General features: G+C 52.8%; 1 long non-coding RNA gene across 1 annotated transcript in view; it reads right to left on the bottom strand.

The window, feature by feature from the left end:
• The window catches only part of LOC310906530, a 101,297-nt gene that overhangs the window by 23,221 nt on the left and 58,557 nt on the right, over nucleotides 1-19,519 (bottom strand). The gene's annotated exons all lie outside the window — the stretch shown is intronic.

Genomic DNA, 19,519 nt, shown 5'->3' with positions numbered 1-19,519 from the left:
CAATTTAGCTGTGCAGGAACTGAGCTTGGCACTGGCAGGAAAGGATGGGATTGGGTTGTTTTGAAGCTTTTCATGAACCTCCCTCTGCCCTGAGGGCTGGATATGAGAGATCACAGGAGAGCTTTGAGGTGCTGAGAGATGAGCTGATAAACTGGACAAATTCAGTGTGGATTCATTCCTTTGGGGCTGCACCTGCTCAGGGGGGTGCAGACCCCTCAGGGATTTACCTGCTCTGGTTGGTATTTTCTGCCCTTTATGATAAATATATTTACACAAGGTCACCACAATCCCCCAAGGGCAGGCTGGACACTGGGGACAGTGGGAGGTGTCCCTGCCATGGCTGGGCTGGCACTGGGTGGGATTTGGGGTCCCTCCTGTTGGAGTCCAGGACATCCCTTTGGATGAGCTGGGACCCAGGAAAGGGAATTTGGGCCCTGGGCAGGGGGTGTGGAGCTGGTCCAGGGGGGTTGGAGACCTTGGCACAGCCCAGGAAAACACTGGGTTTGATCTCAGCCCATGGGAGAAACTTCCAGCACAAGGAGAGGAATTGCAAATCACCAGGAAGTGAAAACAGGAGTTTAGCACAGCAGAACATACAAAATTCAGTAGTTCTGGGGTTCATAGAATAGAGGTAAATGGGGGACAGGATGGTGGGATTTGGGTGGTGCCTCGTGTCCCTCTCCTTCTCCCCCGCCCTCCATCCCCTGGGGTGGTGATGGCACAGGGCAGTGACAGTGGGTTGGCTCAGAGCAGAAATGACCCTTTTAGTGTGAGCCCTGGGCATTGGTGTGAAATTGTAAATACCCCACCCGTGGTTATCTGTATAAATGTGAGGTGACCCCATCGGGGGCCGTCCCCTCATGTCCCAGCCCTGCCCAGACCTCGGCTGGGAGAGAGAAAACTCTGAGATATCAAATAATAAACAACTCGAGAAACCAGAAAACAGAACCTTGAAGACTCTGCTTTTTTATACCAACGTGACTCGGGGCTTTTGGAGGACCAAGAACTTTAAACAACCTGAATTTTGGGTGAGAAAACCAACCCGAGACCTCCCATCCCAAATCCTTCTGGGATTCCAACATTCCCTGACTTCGTGATGGGTCTGATACTGATCCATGTGGAACCCACAGCCCAGAGCTCCTCCCGGGCCCCCTGCACCCCCTCCAGAGCCAAAACCCACCCCAAAAACTCCTCCCCACAAACATCTCCAGCTGCTGTTCGCAAATGCGATTTTTGCCGTGTGGATAATGAGTTAATTCGTTCCTAATTCAGGAAATGAAGCTCTTTAATTGGGTTTGTGCCAGGACTTTTCTGCTTCCACGAAGTATTATTGATTTCTAAAATTTAATATTGATTTTTAAATATTATAGGTATAATATTATAATTTATAATAATATTTGTTGTTATTATTGATTACTGCTTCTCCCCAGAATAAATTTTCTGAATTAAAGGCAGTGATTAAATGCAAGAAAAAGATGATGCAATGGGTAATTGTAGATGAATGTTTGTGATGTCTGTGTCACTCAGGGATGGACTGGGATGTGCTGCAAGGGAAGGAAAGGCCCCAGCCCAGTGGTGGCCCCTGGCAGGTTTGGGTGCCCCATAAACCCGTCACTGCTGGGCTGGGACAGGGGGAGAGGTTTAAATGTCCCCCTGCTGTCCCTGTTTGCTGCTCTGCACAGCCTTGGTGATCCTGGGGCTGCTCCTCTGTGGCTTCTCCTTGTCGTGGAATCCCAGTTTGGGTTTGGAGGGACCTTAAATCCCACCCAGCCCCACCCCTGCCCATGGCAGAGACACCTCCCACTGTCCCCAATGTCCAGCCTGGCCTTGGGCACTGCCAGGGATGCAGGGGCAGCCACAGCAAATCTGGGAATTCCAGCCCAGGGAACAATTCCTGCCCCAGATCCCATCAAATCCTACTCTGAAGCCATTCCCTGTGTCCTGTCCCTCCATCCCTTGTCCCCAGTCCCTCTGCAGCTCTCCTGGAGCCCCTTTAGGGCCTGGGGCACTCACAGCCCTGGGCTGTGCCCCCTCAAGGTGTGGGACAGGCAGCTGGAGGCTCCCCCAGAGCCTGGACAATGGGGGAACCAGAGCACCCTCCAACTGTGTCCCCATTCCTCACCATCTGAGTGGGAAATTCATTGCCTTATCAAGAAAACAAAAAAAAAAACCCCAACCAAAAAAAAAACCCCAAACAAACAAACAAAACCCAAACAAGCAAAACAAAAAAAACCACCAAAAAAACCCATTAAAAAAAAAAAAACAAAAACAAAAAAAACCCCAACAAAACAATAAAAACAAGAACAAAAAAACCCCCACAAAAACAAAAAAACCCACACTAAAACCAAAACCAAAAAAAACCACAAACCAAAAATAAACAAAACAAAACCAAAAAAACCCAAGCAAACAACAACAACAAAAAAAAAACCCCACCCAACCCCCACCCCAAAAAACCCAACCAACCTAAAAAACAAACAAAAAACCCCACAAAAACCCCCAAAACAAACAAACAAAACCCCCAAAACCCCAACAAACCCACAAAAACCCAACAAAAACAACCCATTAAAAAACCCCCCACCCCATTTCTGATCGTGACTCAGAAGGTGTGAGCCATGGCAGGTGGGGTGGAGGGAAATGAGCTCTGAGCTCCTCTCCACCCCAAACCATCCTGTGATTCCATGGTGGCTCCGAGTCCTTTGGTTTCTTGGCCTCTGCTCTTTTCTTAGAAATCTTTTGGGGATTTTGCTCTTATTTTTGTTTCCTGGTATTTATTTAGTCTCTCTGTGTCTCTCTCTGTGATACAGACACATTTAAATGCACAGATACAAAATCCACCCCGGTGTAAATCAGGACGCAGCCAGGCCAGGGAGGCACCAGGGCTGGATCCTTTCACTTCACCAAATGCGGAATTTTCACAGAGCAGGGTGGAAACCCGTGAAATTTCTGCATATGTCATTTTTTGCTATTTTTCCCCCATCCCCTGACTCAAATCTCTCTTTCCTCCCATTTTTGCACGGCGCTGTTTGTTCAGGGAAGACAAGGAGAAGCTCGTGGGAATTCCCGTGGTGCTCACACTCCCTGGAGGGACAAAGCCGTGAGCTCTGAGTTTGTTGTGGCAGTTTCAGTGCAGCTCCAGCCCGGCCCTGGTCCCCTGCCCTGTCCTCTGCTGTCACCTGGTGAGCTCAGCTGGGCTGCCTGGAGGGAGCAGGGATGGTGTTCCCCTGAAAGGGCAACTTCTCTGAGGGCTTGGTTCAAATTTACAGAAATCTCTGGCAGAAGAAACAAGCAGCATCTAAGGAAAGTGCTGGGAGCAAATCCCTTTGCTAAATATTCCTTTTGATGGCACATCTATGGGTGGGCTTGGGGCAGGGGGTGGAACTTTATGGATGATTGTTATGGTCCCTCCAAGCCTTTCTGTGCTGATGAAAAGGCACCCTAAAAGTCCACCCTGGTCAATAATTACAAATTCCTCCCATTCTTTCAAGGGTTTCATGAACAGGAGTTGTCTGCCCCTGGATCCCTGGCAGTGCCCAAGGCCAGGTTGGACATTGGGGACAGTGGGAGGTGTCCCTGCCATGGCAGGGCTGGCACTGGATGGGATTTGGGGTCTCTTCCATCCCAAACCAGTCTGAGATTCTGTGAGGAGTCCAAGACAAATTTTAATCAATCTGTTCTCCTCGGTTTTGCAGAGTGTTAACTCCCAGCTGATCAGACCCACAGCTTTTCCCTGGCCAGGGTGGGGAGGGCAGAGCTGAGCTGCAGCTCCATCAGCTGCCCCGGCTGGTGTTTGTGACAGGCACTGAGTGTCCTGGCCCTGCAGAGGCTGCTCAGAACATCACCCTGGAAACCCCCCTGACTGCCCCCACCTCCCTCCTGCCCCCGGCTGGGAACTGCCCAGGACAGCAGGGGCTGCCACAGCCCTGGAGAGAGAGACTGGGGTCTGCTGTGAGCTCCTGACAGCCCCAGGGCAGGGGGGCATCACCTGCAGTGTCCTGTGTGCCCCAGGGCTGGAGACCCCTGGAGGGGCTGGAAGGGGCTGGGGAAGGGTCTGGAGCCCCAGGAGGGGCTGAGGGAGCTGGGGAAGGGTCTGGAGCCCCAGGAGGGGCTGAGGGAGCTGGGGAAGGGTCTGGAGCCCCAGGAGGGGCTGAGGGAGCTGGGAAGGGGCTGAGCCTGGAGAAAAGGAGGCTCAGGGGGGACCTTGTGGCTCCCAGGGAACAGGGACAGGAGGAGAGGGAACGGCCTCAGGCTGGGCCAGGGGAGGCTCAGCTTGGCCAGCAGCAGGAATTTCCCCATGGAAAGGGGGCTCAGGCCTTGGCAGGGGCTGCCCAGGGGGGTTTGGAGTGCCCATCCCTGGAGGTGTCACCTGGAGGTGGCACTCAGAGCTCTGCCCTGGGGACAAGGTGGGCACAGCTGGGATGTTCTGGGAGGGCTTTTCCAGCCTCGGGGATTTGGGGATTCTGAGATTCAGGTTTTCTCTGATTCCCTGGGGGCTCTCCCCCACTCCCACCCTGAGAGCTCCCCCAGACCCGGCTCTTCTCCATCTGCTGCCCCCATTTAATCATTGACAGCACCTCGAGCCTTCCCAGCACTGCTGTTTGCTCTGCTCTGTTTGACTTTCCACAGCAGTGCCCAAAGCAATAATGGACAGAGCAATTTTTCTGCAAGTGCTCGCCAGCTGTCGCTGCCTTTCCCCACCTGCATTTCCTCAGCCCCGGCCCTGGCTGTATTTGCCATCCCAAAATTCCATTTTGCCAGCAAACAGCCTGAGCTGTCAACATCCCCCTCACTCCAGCACACGTGGGCTGGTTCAGAGCTCCAGGATGATCCCAGGGATGTGAAACTCCTGCTCTGGAGCCAGGCTGGGAGAGCTGGGGGTGCTCCCCTGGAGAGGAGAAGCTCCAGGCAGAGCTCAGAGCACCTCAAGGGGCTCCAGGAGAGCTGCAGAGGGACTGGGGACAAGGGATGGAGGGACAGGACACAGGGAATGGCTTCAGAGTAGGATTTGATGGGATCCTGGGAATTAGGAATTGTTCCCTGGCAGGGTGGGCAGGCCCTGGAATAGAATTCCCAGATTTGCCGTGGCTGCCCCTGGATCCCTGGCAGTGCCCAAGGCCAGGCTGGACATTGGGGACAGTGGGAGGTGTCTCTGCCATGGCTGGGGTGGCACTGGGTGGGATTTAAGGTCCTTTCCAACCCCATTTTATGATGATGAATAAATGACTCTGCCTCACTTCATTCCTATTCTGATCAGCATTTACATTCAGTGCCCATCTCACATTTTAGTGCCATGTCTGACATTCCTTTGCTCTCAGCTGGCCCCACACAGCCCCACCACAGATCCAGCTGGGCTTGTGCTGATGGATTTGGGAGTTTTTTCTTCCCAGGAAGGGAGAAGTGTCCCTGCAGCAGCACAAATTTCTTACTGGTAAAACTTCATCTGCTCTGCAAGACAGAAAAAATGAGTCCTAAGAGTTAAAGGAGTTGAGGAGGCTGACTCTGGACTGGAGTCTGATCTCCAGTCTGATGCATTCCACTGAGATATTTGTCCTTTTTATTGTTTTAGGATCAGCCACTGAACTCCTCTGCTTCTGTATCTTGGGATTTCAGTGTCCTGTGAAGTCCAGGGACCTTTCCTGTGATCCAGGGTCCCGAGGGCAGTCCCACGTTCCTTGGGGAGCTTTGATCTGTCCTGGGAATTGCACACGGGCTGATGTCCTGACCCAGTCTGGGGACACCAAATCCTCTGTTTACGCCTCCACAGCCTCATCCCCAGCCCGAGCAGCCCTGGGCTCCAGGAAACAGATTCCATACATTGATCTCAGCCCTGAGAATGCAGCAGCTCCTCAGTGAGGGCAGGATGGGCTGGGTGGGTCAAGTACACGACATGGGGCACCATAAAGGGATAGAGGGATGTTCAAAAGATGAGAAAAACCTCCCAAAATGCCACTTCTGAGTTTCCCCAGGTCTGCACTGAATGTCCCAAATTTGTGAAGCCCCAGGTCCCCTGGCAGGGGGTGGTGGTTTGATGTGGGTCCTGAAGATGTGGAGCTCATCTGCTCTGAGGGGAGCTGAGCTGCTCTGTCAGTCCAAACAAAAAACCTCCAAACCAAACCCTAACCCCAAACCCACGTCCCACATCCCAAACACTTGGTCTCAGGTTTCCCCTGAGGGGTGGGAGACCCTGGGAAGTGTTTACAGCTTTTTAGCTCATGCAGAAATAAACCCTCAGCAATAAACCCTGGGCAGCTCCTCCAGGGCTGGACAGTCCTTTCCAGGAGGAATTTTCTCAATGCCCACCCTGAGACCGTTCCCTCTCTCCTGTCCCTGTTCCCTGGGCTGTCCCCTCCTGTCAGGAGCTGTGCAGGGACCCCCAGAGACAGAGCTGGGCTGTGATAACACCACAGAACCCTCCACCCAGGCTCTGAGATCACTCAGCATCACAGCTGCTGATGCACCAGTTATAAATTCCCCTGGATCTCTCTCCCGTCCCTTCTGGAAGCAGAACCATCTGATGGTGCTTTGCCAGATTGAATTCTGACCAGTTTGATGCCATCTCAGTGATTTATTTCGAAGAAATCATTGCAGAATTGCAGCCTAATGTTGTTACTGCCTCTCCTCACAGCTCTGCCCTCATTTCCTCGCGTGGTTAGTGAGATGCCTGGTGCAATATTTCCCAAAAATCCCATTATAACGGAGCAATAAAGGACAATGGACACATTTGGCCTTATGAGAATGGAACTACTTCAAGCTGCAGAACATCAGATCTGCTGAGAGATCAGCACACGGACTCCTTTAAACCTTTCCAGAATTATATCCCTGGAAGTGTTCCAGGCCAGGCTGGAAGGGCCTTGGAGCAGCCTGGTCTGGGGGAAAGTATCCCTGCCCGTGGCAGGGGGTGGAGCAGGGGGAGATTTAGGGTCCCTCCCTGCCCAAACTGGTCTGGGATTCTCTGATTCTATAATTTGGAATTTGGCATCTTTAAACTTTGTGAAACGGGGTGAAGAAAAATATGAAAATTCATCATACACCTCAACCCTGCCTCCTTGATCCAGATGTGGCCAGGCAGCCTGGAAACCCTTAAATTAATTCTTTCCTGGAGGGAAATCCTCCTGCAGAGCTCCTGCAGCTCTCCCTGTCCCTGGGAAGCACAATGGGTTCATCTGGCCCATTCTGGGCACCCAGGAGTGCACCAGGAATCAAAGTGGGATTTTCAATGGGATTTTTTTTTTTTTTGTGGGTTTTTTTGTGGTTTTTTGTGTGTTTTTGTTTTGTTTTGTTTTGTTTGCTTGTTTTGCTTGTTTTTGTTGGTTTTTGTTTGGTTTTTTGTTTTTTGTTTGTTGGTTGTTTGTTGGTTGGTTGGTTTTTGGGGTGGTTTTTTTTGTTTTGTTTGTTTGGTTTTTGTTTTTTTTTTTTGTTGCTTTGGCAGAGCAGAGGCCCCTGACAGGTGATGCTGTGCCCTGTCCCCTGCAGCCATCCCTGGTGGAGCCGTGCTGGGCATGGGGAGCCTGAGGAGGAACCACCAATGTTGGGAAAGATGGGACAGGAAGGAATATGAATATGACTGCATGGTAAGAAACACTGCAGATGTAAAACCTGTGAGTGAAATAGGAATGAAAGCCAGTTTGGAGATGTGAGCATGGCAGGCAGGAAAACGGGGATGAGCTGGAGACAGGAAAACAAAAGACAAGAATGTTGCCTTTCCACCTTGGCAAAGACATCCGGGAACAAGGGCATGAGAAAGGAGTCTGTAGAGTTTAGAATATAAAATGACATGGTGATGCAGTAGTTCTCACAGGCTGCAGGCAAAGTCTGTAGGTTTTGTATCTCACGCCGGTTGGTCACTGTAAATTAGAATATTCAACACAAAAAGAGATAGAATGGATTGGAACAAGAGGATCGCTCTCTTGTCCTGGCTCTCCTCCCTTTTGCCCTCACCTCTCTCCTCTGGCCCTCTCACCCTCTTCCCTCACCTCTCTTGGCCCATCCCCTCTCCTCTCTCTCCCCTCACTTGCTCCTGTTTTCTCCCCACGTTTTTCCCCTGCTCCTGCCCCGTTTTTCCCCCTGAGCTCTCTTCTCTCTCTCTCTCCCCATTCTCTCTTTGGGGCTTTGCTCCAGCCCAGGCTGGTGGCTGAAGGCAAAGCCCTCTTTACCCACCACCCTTGGAATAATAAACCCCCGTGTTTCTAGAACATCTCAGCTCTGCAGAGCTCCCTCTCCCTGCCCTCCAGGGATGCTCCTACACCCCACAGGGCTGTCCAAAGGCTCCTGGAGCTCTGGGGCTGTGCCCATTCCCTGGGGAGCCTGGGCAGTGCCTGAACCCTCTGGGGGCAGAGCCTTGCCCTACAATCCCCCCTCAATCCCTGGGGGCCCAGCTGCAGGCGCTCCCTGGGTGCTGTTCCCTGTGGCAGGAGCAGAGCCCGGAGCTGTCCCTGCGCTGCCCCTCGGGAGGAGCTGCAGCCCCGGGGAGCTCTGACCTCAGGCTGCTCCAGGCTGCCCTGACAGTGACCTCCTGGGGCCCCTCCAGACCCTTCCCCAGCCCCTGGCCCTCCTCTGGACACTGTCTGAGAGCTTTAGATCCCTTTCCTGTGCAGCTCTCAGCCAGCTCTCCCTGCCTGGCAGAGCTTTGGTGTGATAAATGTGACACTGGGGTAAAAATTTGTGATAAAAGAATATAGAAATATATGCTAGATTGGTGTTAATATAAAAATGTGAAAACGTATGGTCTGTAGAAAAATTCCTCTCTCAGCCCGAGACAAAGAGCAGGACAGGAGCCATCAGGATGGACAAAGACACTGCCCAACCCAGATAAGAATCGGCATCACACCCAGACAGAGAAATTCCTGCCCAAACAAAGGGGAATTCTCCGCCAGGGAATACACATTGAAATAACCATGGACCGACAGCTCCATCCCCATGTGAAAGGACCTTCCCGGAATACAATTTGCAAAGTCCACAAATCCGGGAAACCCATCCAAAGATGTATTTGGACTATTTGCTGGACTATTCCCCCCACACCTGTTTCACCTCGGGACATGAAAACCCCTATAAAACCCCGGGCTGATCCGCTCCGTGTGGATTTGGGAAATCTGTACCTTGGGGTGCAGACCCCTGTCCACCCAGCGCTGCGCTGCCCGTCCTGTTTGTGGTTTCTCTCTTTGTCGGTGACTGGGATTGTTTTAGTAATAAATTGTTTCTTTATTAATCCGATTTTTGCCGTTGCATTTATAACATTTGGGCACTGCCCACTGTCAGTCTCTATTTCAGGCAGTGACCCCGGGCTGTGCCTCTGAACCTCTCTGCCCTCTCCATTCAATCCCCGGTGTTTGCAGATGTCTCTGGGACTGTTTGATTTTCCATCCCGCGCGCTAAAAGCGGACTCTGCTGCCAGCCCAGCCTCACTCCCTGTGCCCTCGGCGTTCTCTGAGCCCCCCTTGCAGGTGATTTCCCTGATGGAGCAAACCAGGCATTAACTGTGTCAATGTTTGCCCCGAGGAGCTCATTCTCCAGGCAGGACAGGACGGGTGTGGGGCCGTGGGGCACCCGTGGGTCACTCAGGACAGCAAAGGGAATTGGGTGATTGCTCTTGGCTTTACCTGGAATTGTGCTGTGTTGGGAAAGATGGGACAGGAAGGACTTATGGATATGACTGCATGGTAAGAAATACTGCAGATGTAAAACCTGTGAGTGAAATAGGAATGAAAGCCAGTTTTGAGATGTGAGCATGGCAGGCAGGAAGACGGGGATGAGCTGGAGATGGGTGAAAAGACAGAAAAACAAAGGTCTCAGAAATGTTGCCTTTCCACTCTTCAAAGGCATCAGGTAGAAAACAGATAAGAAATGTGGCTTTTAGAGTTTAGAATATAAAATGACGTGGTAATGTAGTAGTTTTTATAAGCTGCAGGCAAAGTCTGTAGGTTTTGTATCTCGCGCCGGTTGGTCACTGTAAATTAGAATATTCAACACACACACAAAAAAAATAAATAATGTATTGTAACAAGGAGATCACCCTCTTTGCTTGCCCTCTCACCCTCTTGGCTCTCTTACCTCTCTCACCTCACTTGCTCCTGTTTTCTCCCCACGTTTTTCCCCTGCTCCTGCCCCGTTTTTACCCCTGAGCTCTCTTCTCTCTCTCTCTCCCCATTCTCTCTTTAGGGCTTTGCTCCAGCCCAGGCTGGTGGCTGAAGGCAAAGCCCTCTTTACCCACCACCCTTGGAATAATAAACCCCCGTGTTTCTAGAACATCTCAGCTCTGCAGAGCTCCTTGTCCCTGCCACCCACGGAAAAATTTCTACAGTGCTGGATTCAGTTAAAGTCACCATTTCCCTCCCGGAGCTGCCCCAGTGCCCTCAGCCCTGCAGGAGCTGCAGGTGTGAAAAGGAGCCTGGGCTGCAGTGGGAGCATCTCCCTGTTGTTTGTTCCACGGTCAGTGTTAAGGTCACCCTGTTGTTCAAAAGATGATGAATCCCAGAATCCCCAAATCCCCGAGGCCGGAAAAGCCCTCCCAGAACATCCCAGCTGTGCCCACCTTGTCCCCAGGGCAGAGCTCTGAGTGCCACCTCCAGGTGACACCTCCAGGGATGGGCACTCCAAAGCTCCCTGGGCAGCCCCTGCCAAGGCCTGAGCCCCCTTTCCATGGGGAAATTCCTGCTGCTGGCCAAGCTGAGCCTCCCCTGGCCCAGCCTGAGGCCGTTCCCTCTCCTCCTGTCCCTGTTCCCTGGGAGCAGAGCCCGACCCCCCCGGCTGTCCCCTCCTGGCAGGGACTTGTGCAGAGCCACAAGGTCCCCCCTGAGCCTCCTTTTCTCCAGGCTCAGCCCCTTCCCAGCTCCCTCAGCCCCTCCTGGGGCTCCAGACCCTTCCCCAGCTCCCTCAGCCCCTCCTGGCAGGGACTTGTGCAGAGGGAGAAAATGCAAAGGGAAGGGAAGGGAAGGGAAGGGAAGGGAAGGGAAGGGAAGGGAAGGGAAGGGAAGGGAAGGGAAGGGAAGGGAAGGGAAGGGAAGGGAAGGGAAGGGAAGGGAAGGGAAGGGAAGGGAAGGGAAGGGAAGGGAAGGGAAGGGAAGGGAAGGGAAGGGAAGGGAAGGGAAGGGAAGGGAAGGGAAGGGAAGGGAAGGGAAGGGAAGGGAAGGGAAGGGATGATTTGGTTGGAAGGAACCTACAGCAGTCCAGTCTATCAGCCTGACCACTCTAAGGAAGCTCCTGCAGAAACGGAGACTGTCAGAAAAGGAATTTTCAGCCCTGAGCAGAGCCAATAAAGCAATACAGGAAAGGGCTGTAAGATAAATAAATGGGAAGGAGATGATCCATATGGAGTCAGTATTTCAGCTTCACTCACACTGCATGAACCAGGAAGGGAAGAACACGCCCTGAGGATTTCAGCTTATTAAAGATATATTAAAGAACACTTATAAACAGGTATTTGAGGTCACTGCCAGCACAGACCTTTCCGTGATTTTGATCAAGTAAAAAAGTACTTTTTAAAATGAGCTGATGGTGGAATAATGGAACTCACCACTGCTGGATGTGGTGGGATCCCAAAGGATGTGTAAAATGATCAGACAAGTCCACAGGTGAGAGATTTTTTTGTTTTCTATGACACTCAATGGCTGAGGTGCTGCCTCCCGCTCAGGAAAGCTCTGAATTGATTGCCAGATGCTGGGACATGTGCCAAGGGATTGATAAACTGAAAATTACCCTCCTGAATGGCCATTTATAGCCACCCTTGGTGGCAGCATGGCAAGGTGGAGGATGCTTTAGTTTCCTCAATAGGACAGAACTCCAGAGGGGTTTGGTTGGAGGGGAACCTTGAAGCCCACCCCATTTCACCCCTTGCCATGGGCAGGAACACCTTTGACTAGATCAGGCTGCTCCAGCCTGGCCTTGAGCCCTTCCAGGGATGGGGCAGCCACAGCCTGAACCACCCACACCCCTATTGCACAGTGTGAGACAGTTCATATTCCCAGACATGCCCCAAATCCTACAATTCCTCTGCTTTGTGCCTCACACCAAGCTTCCCCCAGGGATGTCTCCCTGCTGTGCTCCCCCCAAGCCTCTCCTGCTGCTTTTCTGCTGAATTCCCTTTTCCCAGACGTGTGGGTGTTGCTGTGTGTGGGGAGGGCTGTGAGCAGCTCTCAGCTGTTTTCCCATCTCTAGGAAAACCAGCAGAACTTTCCCAGGAGCCCGGCAGGGCTGGGCACAGGCACAGGCTCCACTTGGCACCGGGCAGTCTGTGCTGGAAGAGCCCATGGCTCAGCCAGTCCCCAAAAACGCCTCTGCAGGGCAGAGTTCAGGGCTCAGGGCTGAGAGGAGGGTGGGAAGGGATGGCCAGTGAGGCATTGATTTAGAAGATTTAAAGACTGTAGTCAAAATAGATGGTGCTGAGATAATGTAGCTGGGACTTCCCTTTTGCTAACAGAAGCCAGACTGAAGGAACTGATAAATCAGTGAAGGAACTGATAAATCAGGGAAGCTGTCAAACTAGGCTTTTGCATCCTGAATAATCAATAGACCCCATGGATACAATACAATCATAAATCAAACAGTCCTGGGAAAAACAGGATTCAGCTGTCAAAGGTTAAAAAGTCAAGGGAGGAAGACCCATCTTTTTTCATCATTTTGGGACCCCACCCCATAAAAAGACCACCGACCCATTTCAAAGAACAAACTCCCCAGGCTTAATGGCTTTTTGGCTAATTACCATACGGGGCAGGGAATGGGATGTACCAGAGTTATGAATGTGCATTTGTGTTTTGGGTGTTCAATACTCCTGGACATAAAAGCCCCTGTGACCATCTGTGGATTGAGGTGTGTATTTGGGATGTCGTAATAAACAGACACTTTCTAACTTTAAACTGTTAGAGAGTCTTTGTCCGTCATAGTTGGATATTGGTATTAGATCAATATCCATAGTTTTTTAATAAATCACCAAGGGGGAAGGAAAAGGGGTGGAGGCTTGGTGAGGGAATCCCAGAATCCCCAAATCCCTGAGGCTGGAAAAGCCCTCCCAGCACATCCCAGCTGTGCCCACCTTGTCCCCAGGGCAGAGCTCTGAGTGCCACCTCCAGGTGACACCTCCAGGGATGGGCACTCCAAAGCTCCCTGGGCAGCCCCTGCCAAGGCCTGAGCCCCCTTTCCATGGGGAAATTCCTGCTGCTGGCCAAGCTGAGCCTCCCCTGGCCCAGCCTGAGGCCGTTCCCTCTCCTCCTGTCCCTACATGGGAAAACCTTTACAAGAGCCCATCCCTGGAGGTGTCCAAGGAAGGCCTGAACGTGGCACTGGGTGCCCTGGGCTGGGGACAAGGTGGGTTCAGGCACAGGTTGGACTCTGCTCTTGGACAGATTCTCCAGCCTCAGTGATCCCGGGGTTCTGTGAATTCCTGTCCCCCAGCACAGGTGGGTTTACAGCTGCACAAGTGGTTTTTGGGGCCAGAGGCTGCATTTCCTACAGACCCCTCACATGAGACAAACCCGTTTGCTGTCCCTGGCCTGGTCCAGGCACAGAAATAGTGATTAAATTCAGTTTCCACCCCACAGCTGAGGGGGCACAGATGAACTTATTGCCACAAGACATCTTGGCACAGTCGGGCTGCCTGAGGTCACCTGGGGCTGTGTTTACCTTTGCGATACCCAGTTAGTTTTTATTGTGCAATATATTACGGTTTTAATTAAACATTTGATGTCTCACCAGTCAAGGGGAGACAGCCAGAGCTTCCCCTCTGTCATTCCCTCGGAGCCACTCTGCCAGCGCTGCCTCTCGCAGAATTTATTATTTCCACTTCAGTTTTACCCTCCCAATAAAAATTACGTGCATTGCCGGCCCCGCCGGCCATAAATCACCGTGAGCCATAAACATGTCACCAATAAACCATGGGGAGAGGATCCTGCCCGCCGGGAGAGCGGCACAGATGGAAGTGCTCATTTGCACACACACTCCTCCCGCTGTTTGCGCACGGGAGACGGGGCTCTGCGCCTCCCTTGGGCAGGGTCAGCCTTATAAACACAGCACAGGGGCACGGGCAGGGGCACAGGACACACGGACAGACACACGGACACAGACACGGGACCCCCCTCTGCTCCTCCGCAGGGCTGAGCCTGCGCTGGCCCCTGAGCCCGGCACCCCCGGTAAGTGCAGACAGCTCCTCCTGCACCCCGTGCTGGGACAGTGACAGGGGTGGCAGGTCTGGGATAGTGACATGGGCAGCAGGTGTGGGACAGTGACAGGGGTGGCAGGTCCAGGACAGGGACAGGGGTGGCAGGTCTGGGATAGTGACATGGGCAGCAGGTGTGGGACAGTGACAGGAGTGGCAGGTCCAGGACAGGGACAGGGGTGGCAGGTCTGGGACAGGGACAGGGGTGGCAGGTCTGGGATAGTGACATGGGCAGCAGGTGTGGGACAGTGACATTGGTGCCAGGTGTGGCCCCTGGGCAGTTCCCCTTTGGTGGGACAGTGACACGAGTGGCAGGTGTGGTCCCAGGGAAGTTCCCTGCACTCTTCAGTGGGACAATGACATGGGTGGCAGGTGTGGGACAGTGACACGGGTGGCAGGTGTGACCCCTGGCCTTCCCCTGAACCTTTTGGTGTGACAGTGACAGGGGGGCAGGTGTGGCCCCTGGGAAGTTCTCCTCTGGTGGGACACTGACAGGGGTGGCAGGTCCAGGATAGGGACATGGGTGGCAGTGTGGGACGGTGACACAGGTGGCAGGTGTGGGACAGTGACAGGGGTGGCCGGCCTAGGATAGTGACATAGGTGGCAGGTGTGGCCAGTGACATGAGTGGCCTCAGTGCTGATCCCCTGCTCCCTTTGGTGTGACAGTGACGGGGGGGGGGCAGGTGTGGCCCCTGGGCACTCTCCTGCACCTTTTGGTGGGACAGTGACATGGGCGGCAGGTCTGGGACAGTGACACAGGTGGCAGGTGTGGCCCCAGGGAAGTTCCCTGCACTCTTTAGTGGGACAATGACATGGGTGGCAGGTGTGTGACAGTGACACAGGTGTCAGGTGTGTGACAGTGACACGGGTGCAGGTCTGGCCCCTGGGCAGTCCCTGGTGACACAGTGGCACAGTTGGCAGGTATGTGACAGTGACACAGGTACAGGTGTGTGACAGTGACACGGGTGGCAGGTGTGGCTCCCAGGCAGTCCCTAGTGGGACAGTGACATGGGTGGGAGGTTTGTGACAGTGACACAGGTACAGGTGTGTGACAGCAACACAGGTGTCAGGTATATGACAGTGACACAGGTCTGTGGCAATGACACAAGTGTCAGGTATATGACAATGACACAGGTGCCAGGTGTGTGACAGTGATACAGGTGTCAGGTATATAACAGTGACACAGGTACAGGTGTGTGACAATGACACAGGTGTCAGGTGTGTGACAGTGACACAGGTACAGGTATGTGACAGTGACACAGGTACAGTTGTGTGACAGTGACACAGGTGTCAGGTGTGTGACAGTGACACAGGTGTCAGGTATATAACAGTGACACAGGTGTCAGGTGTGTGACAGTGACACGGGTGTCAGGTGTGAGACAGTGACATGGGTACAGGTGTGTGACAGTGACACAGGTGGCAGGTCTGTGACAGTAACACGGGTATAGGTGTGTGACAGTGACACAGGTACAGGTATATCACAGTGACACAGGTACAGGTGTCACCCCTGGCGGTCCCCGTGGCTCCATGGTGGGCGCAGGTGGGGTGTGAGCACAGAGGGGCCGTTGTCACCTCAGGTGGAGCCGTCATGGTGGTGTCCCTGTGCTGAGGCTCGGTGTGAGCTCCAGCTGCTCTCCAGCTCCTGGGGGGCTGTCCCAGCTGTGGGGATGGCCTGTCCCTGTCCCTGTCCTGGCCCCTGGTGTCACCAGGCACTTGGGGTCTCTGGGAGCTGTCCCAGCTGTGGGGATGGCCTGTCCCTGTCCCTGTCCTGGCCCCCAGTGTCACCAGGCACTTGGGGTCTCTGGGAGCTGCACCCCAGGGTCCCTCTGCTGTCCCTGCTCCCTTTGCTGAGCCCCCACTCGGCTGCCTGGGTGGGCAGTGATGCCAGTGTGAGAACAGACACATCTCTTTGGGGAGGAGCAGATTTCTGAGCCCCACCCAGCCCCAGCTCCCCAGGCCCTGCTCCTGCCCTGGCTGACAAGAATCCTGAAAACACCAAAATTCTGAGTTATTGGTGAGCATCAAAGCCAGACACAGGCAAAAAACCAAGAGGTGGCTTTAAAGGCATGAGGAGGGATGATACCATGTCCTCCATGAGGGCTCTACCCTGGTGCCTCTTTTCCCGGGCAGGCTGGGCTGCTCCTGGGGAGCAGGAACACCTCAGGCACTGGGCAGAGACCCTCTCAGGGCTCAGCAGCCACCTCCCAGGGCTGCCACAAACCTGTCACCTGCTGTCCCCCAGCAATGGGAGGTTTGCTGCCTCCTCTGGGCTTGGCTGCACAGGAAAGGTGCGATTGCCATCCCAGGATAGTCAGCCAGGAGATCTTTCCTGCCCTGGTTCTGTGGTTCTGTGGTTCTGTGGTTCTGTGACAGGCACGTGTGTGCTGCAGGTTGAGCTCTGTGTGACCTACACACACACAAATGCACATGGACAAGCGTCCCTGGTTGTTTCTGTATTTCATACGTTATTATGTGTGCATATTTATCCACATGTCCCTTGTATATTTATCCACATGTCCCTTACAGACACACACATGGAACATGGAGGGGAGTGAAATCTGTATCTGTAATGTGTACATAACAAACCAGAGCAGCTCAGAGGGAACAGAGGGAATAAATAAATCCTATTTCTGAGTAACTTCTACACTGTGGTGAGAGTTGCTGCTGCTGGACAAAGTCAGGTTTGAGGGAAGGTTTTATTGTAAGTGAAGCATCTGCTACAGACCCAGGGAGTTCTCACCAACCCCTTCTCTCCGTGCTGCTCTAACAGGCTCTTTATCCACCTCCATATTCCTGGAAAACCGTTGGATCTCAGTGTCTGTGAGAGCTCTGGGTGTCTGCCAGAGCTGCTCTCAGGGACTCAGCACAGCACACACCCCAGGCTTTTGAGGTTTTAGAGCCAGGCCCCAGATGTGACTGAGTTGCAGTAGTCAGCAGGTTGATTTCACTGCTCAGATCACAGAATTGTGGAATGCTCTGGGTAGAAAGGGACTTTAAATCCCCTCCAGTGCCACCCCTGTCATGGCAGGGACACCTCCCACTGTCCCCAATGTCCAGCCTGGCCTTGGGCACTGCCAGAGATGCAGGGGCAGCCACAGCAAATCTGGGCACCTGTGCCAGGGCTTGTCCCCCTCCAGATGCTGCTGCCTGGGCAGAAAGGGGCAGCTCTGACCTTTGGGGGGCTCTGAGCCAGCAGCCAGCACCAGAGGAACCTGTGGGCTGTTTCCTTTGGTACCACCAGGCTCTGTGGAACCATCAGGGGATGCAGCAGGTGCCCACCCAGCCCAAGCCCCCCTGTGCTGCCCAGGCTGTCATGGAAGGGCAGAGATTGTCCCCTCAGCACCTTCACCTCAGGGTGATTCTGGTACCAGCACGTGGCTCTGCCCTGCCTGCAGAAAATCAAATGATTCTGGGTTTTCCCCAGGTCCCATCAGTTATGTGTTGCTTTTACCCCGGAGCAGGAAGATGTTTGTCCTCGCCGAGGATTTATTGTCACATTAGTCTCTCAAGCTGAGAATCTAATGAAGAAAATCGTATTAGGAACCTAATAAATACGTCATGGAAGAATTGTCTGTTATTCAAAGATGAGCTGTGTTACAGCAAACCCTCTGGCTCGTAATCCAGGCACACTCAGACCTGAGTTCTGTGTCCTGTGGAAGGTGCAGGAAGACTGAAGTCACAAATTTTTTTTTTTTTTTTTGCTTTAATTAACTGGTCTTGTGCATTTACTGATTTTCCCCACCCACCCAGTGGGTCACTCTGAGGGGCTCAGGACCCTGCCAGCCTCTCCAGCACTGTCACAGGAAATATAGGAAGGAAACTGGATTGTCCAAGGCTCAGAGATTCATGGATAACTCATGTTGGAGAGGCTTCTGAAGATCTCTGGTCCAGTTCTGCCTCATGCTGGGCCAGCTGGGAGCTCTCATGGCTTTGTCCAGCTCAGTCTTGGAAACTTCTGTGGATGGAGATGTGCAACCCCTGGGCAGCCTGTTCCCGTGCTTGATGGGGAAACACTTCCCATTTTATTCAGCCTAAACTTCCCTCGTTTCAGCTTCCACCTGCTGCCTCCCATCCCTCTTCCATGCTCTGCTGTGAAGATCCTGGTGGTCCTTGGTGCCTCCTTGGAGGTGGGGCAGGGCTGCTGCTGGATCCCTGCAAACCTTCTCTTCTCCGGGCTGAACTGATTTATTAAAAACCTATGGATATTGATCTAATACCAATATCCAACTATGACGGACAAAGACTCTCTAACAGTTTAAAGTTAGGAAGTGTCTGTTTATTACGACACCAGACAGGACATTTTGGACTCTCAAATACACACCTCAATCCACAGATGGTCACAGGGGCTTTTATGTCCAGGAGTATTGAACACCCAAAACACAAATGCACATTCATAACTCTGGTACATCCCATTCCCCGCCCCGTATGGTAATTAGCCCAAAAAGCCATTAAGCATGGGGAGTTTGTTCTTTGAAATGGGTCGGTGGTCTTTTTATGGGGTGGGGTCCCAAAATGATGAAGAAAGATGGGTCTTTCTTCTTTGACTTTTTAACCTTTGACAGCTGAATCCTGTTTCTTCAGGACTGTTTGATTTATGATTGTATTGTATCCATGGGGTCTATTGATTATTCAGGATGCAAAAGCCTGGTTTGACAGGATTCATGATTTATCAGTTCCTTCATTGATTTATCAGTTCCTTCAATGATTTATCAGTTCCTTCAGTCCGGCTTCTGTTAACAAAAGGCAAGTTTAGCTCTCTTACTTCAGCGATATTTATTTTAACTAAAGTCTTTAATTCTTCTAAATCAGTGCTTCATAACAAGCCTCTTATTCCAGGGCATTCTCCACCCCACGTGTCTCTCTGGCCTCCTGCAGAACTCACTGGGGCAGGCACTGCTGGATTTCTGCCCCGGCCTCCCTCCTGCCCTGTGTAAAAACATATCCTGTGTGCCCCCTCCCCATCCCGTGTGCCCCCTCCCCTCCATTAACTCCCAGTTCATTCCCCAGGATCCTCCCCACGGCTCTGAACCTGGAACATCTTGTGCTGTGCCTTGTGCTGTTCCTGTCACCCAGAGGTGCCCCAGGCAGCACACAGAGCCCGTGTCCCTGTGGGGTTTTGCTCGTTTATTCCCCTCCACCTGGCAGTGAGACTGTGAAACGAGCAGGGCTCGGGTGTGAGAACCACTGAGAATCCTCCTTGCCCTGGGAATCATCATCTCCTGAGTGAGAGCAGGAGGGTCTGAGTGCCCGATTCTCTGTTCTGCTGGAAATCCTGCAATCCCAGACTGGTTTGGATTAGGAGGGGCCTTAAAGACCATCCTGCTCCAGCAGCTGCCAGGGGCAGGGCACCTTCACTGGGCCAGGCTGCTCCAATCTGGC

Source organism: Zosterops lateralis (assembly GCF_965231275.1).
Source record: "Zosterops lateralis genome assembly, chromosome: 2".
Classification (NCBI taxonomy): domain Eukaryota; kingdom Metazoa; phylum Chordata; class Aves; order Passeriformes; family Zosteropidae; genus Zosterops; species Zosterops lateralis.
Note: the sequence above shows the minus strand (reverse complement) of the source record. Positions and strands in the feature narration are given on the sequence as shown.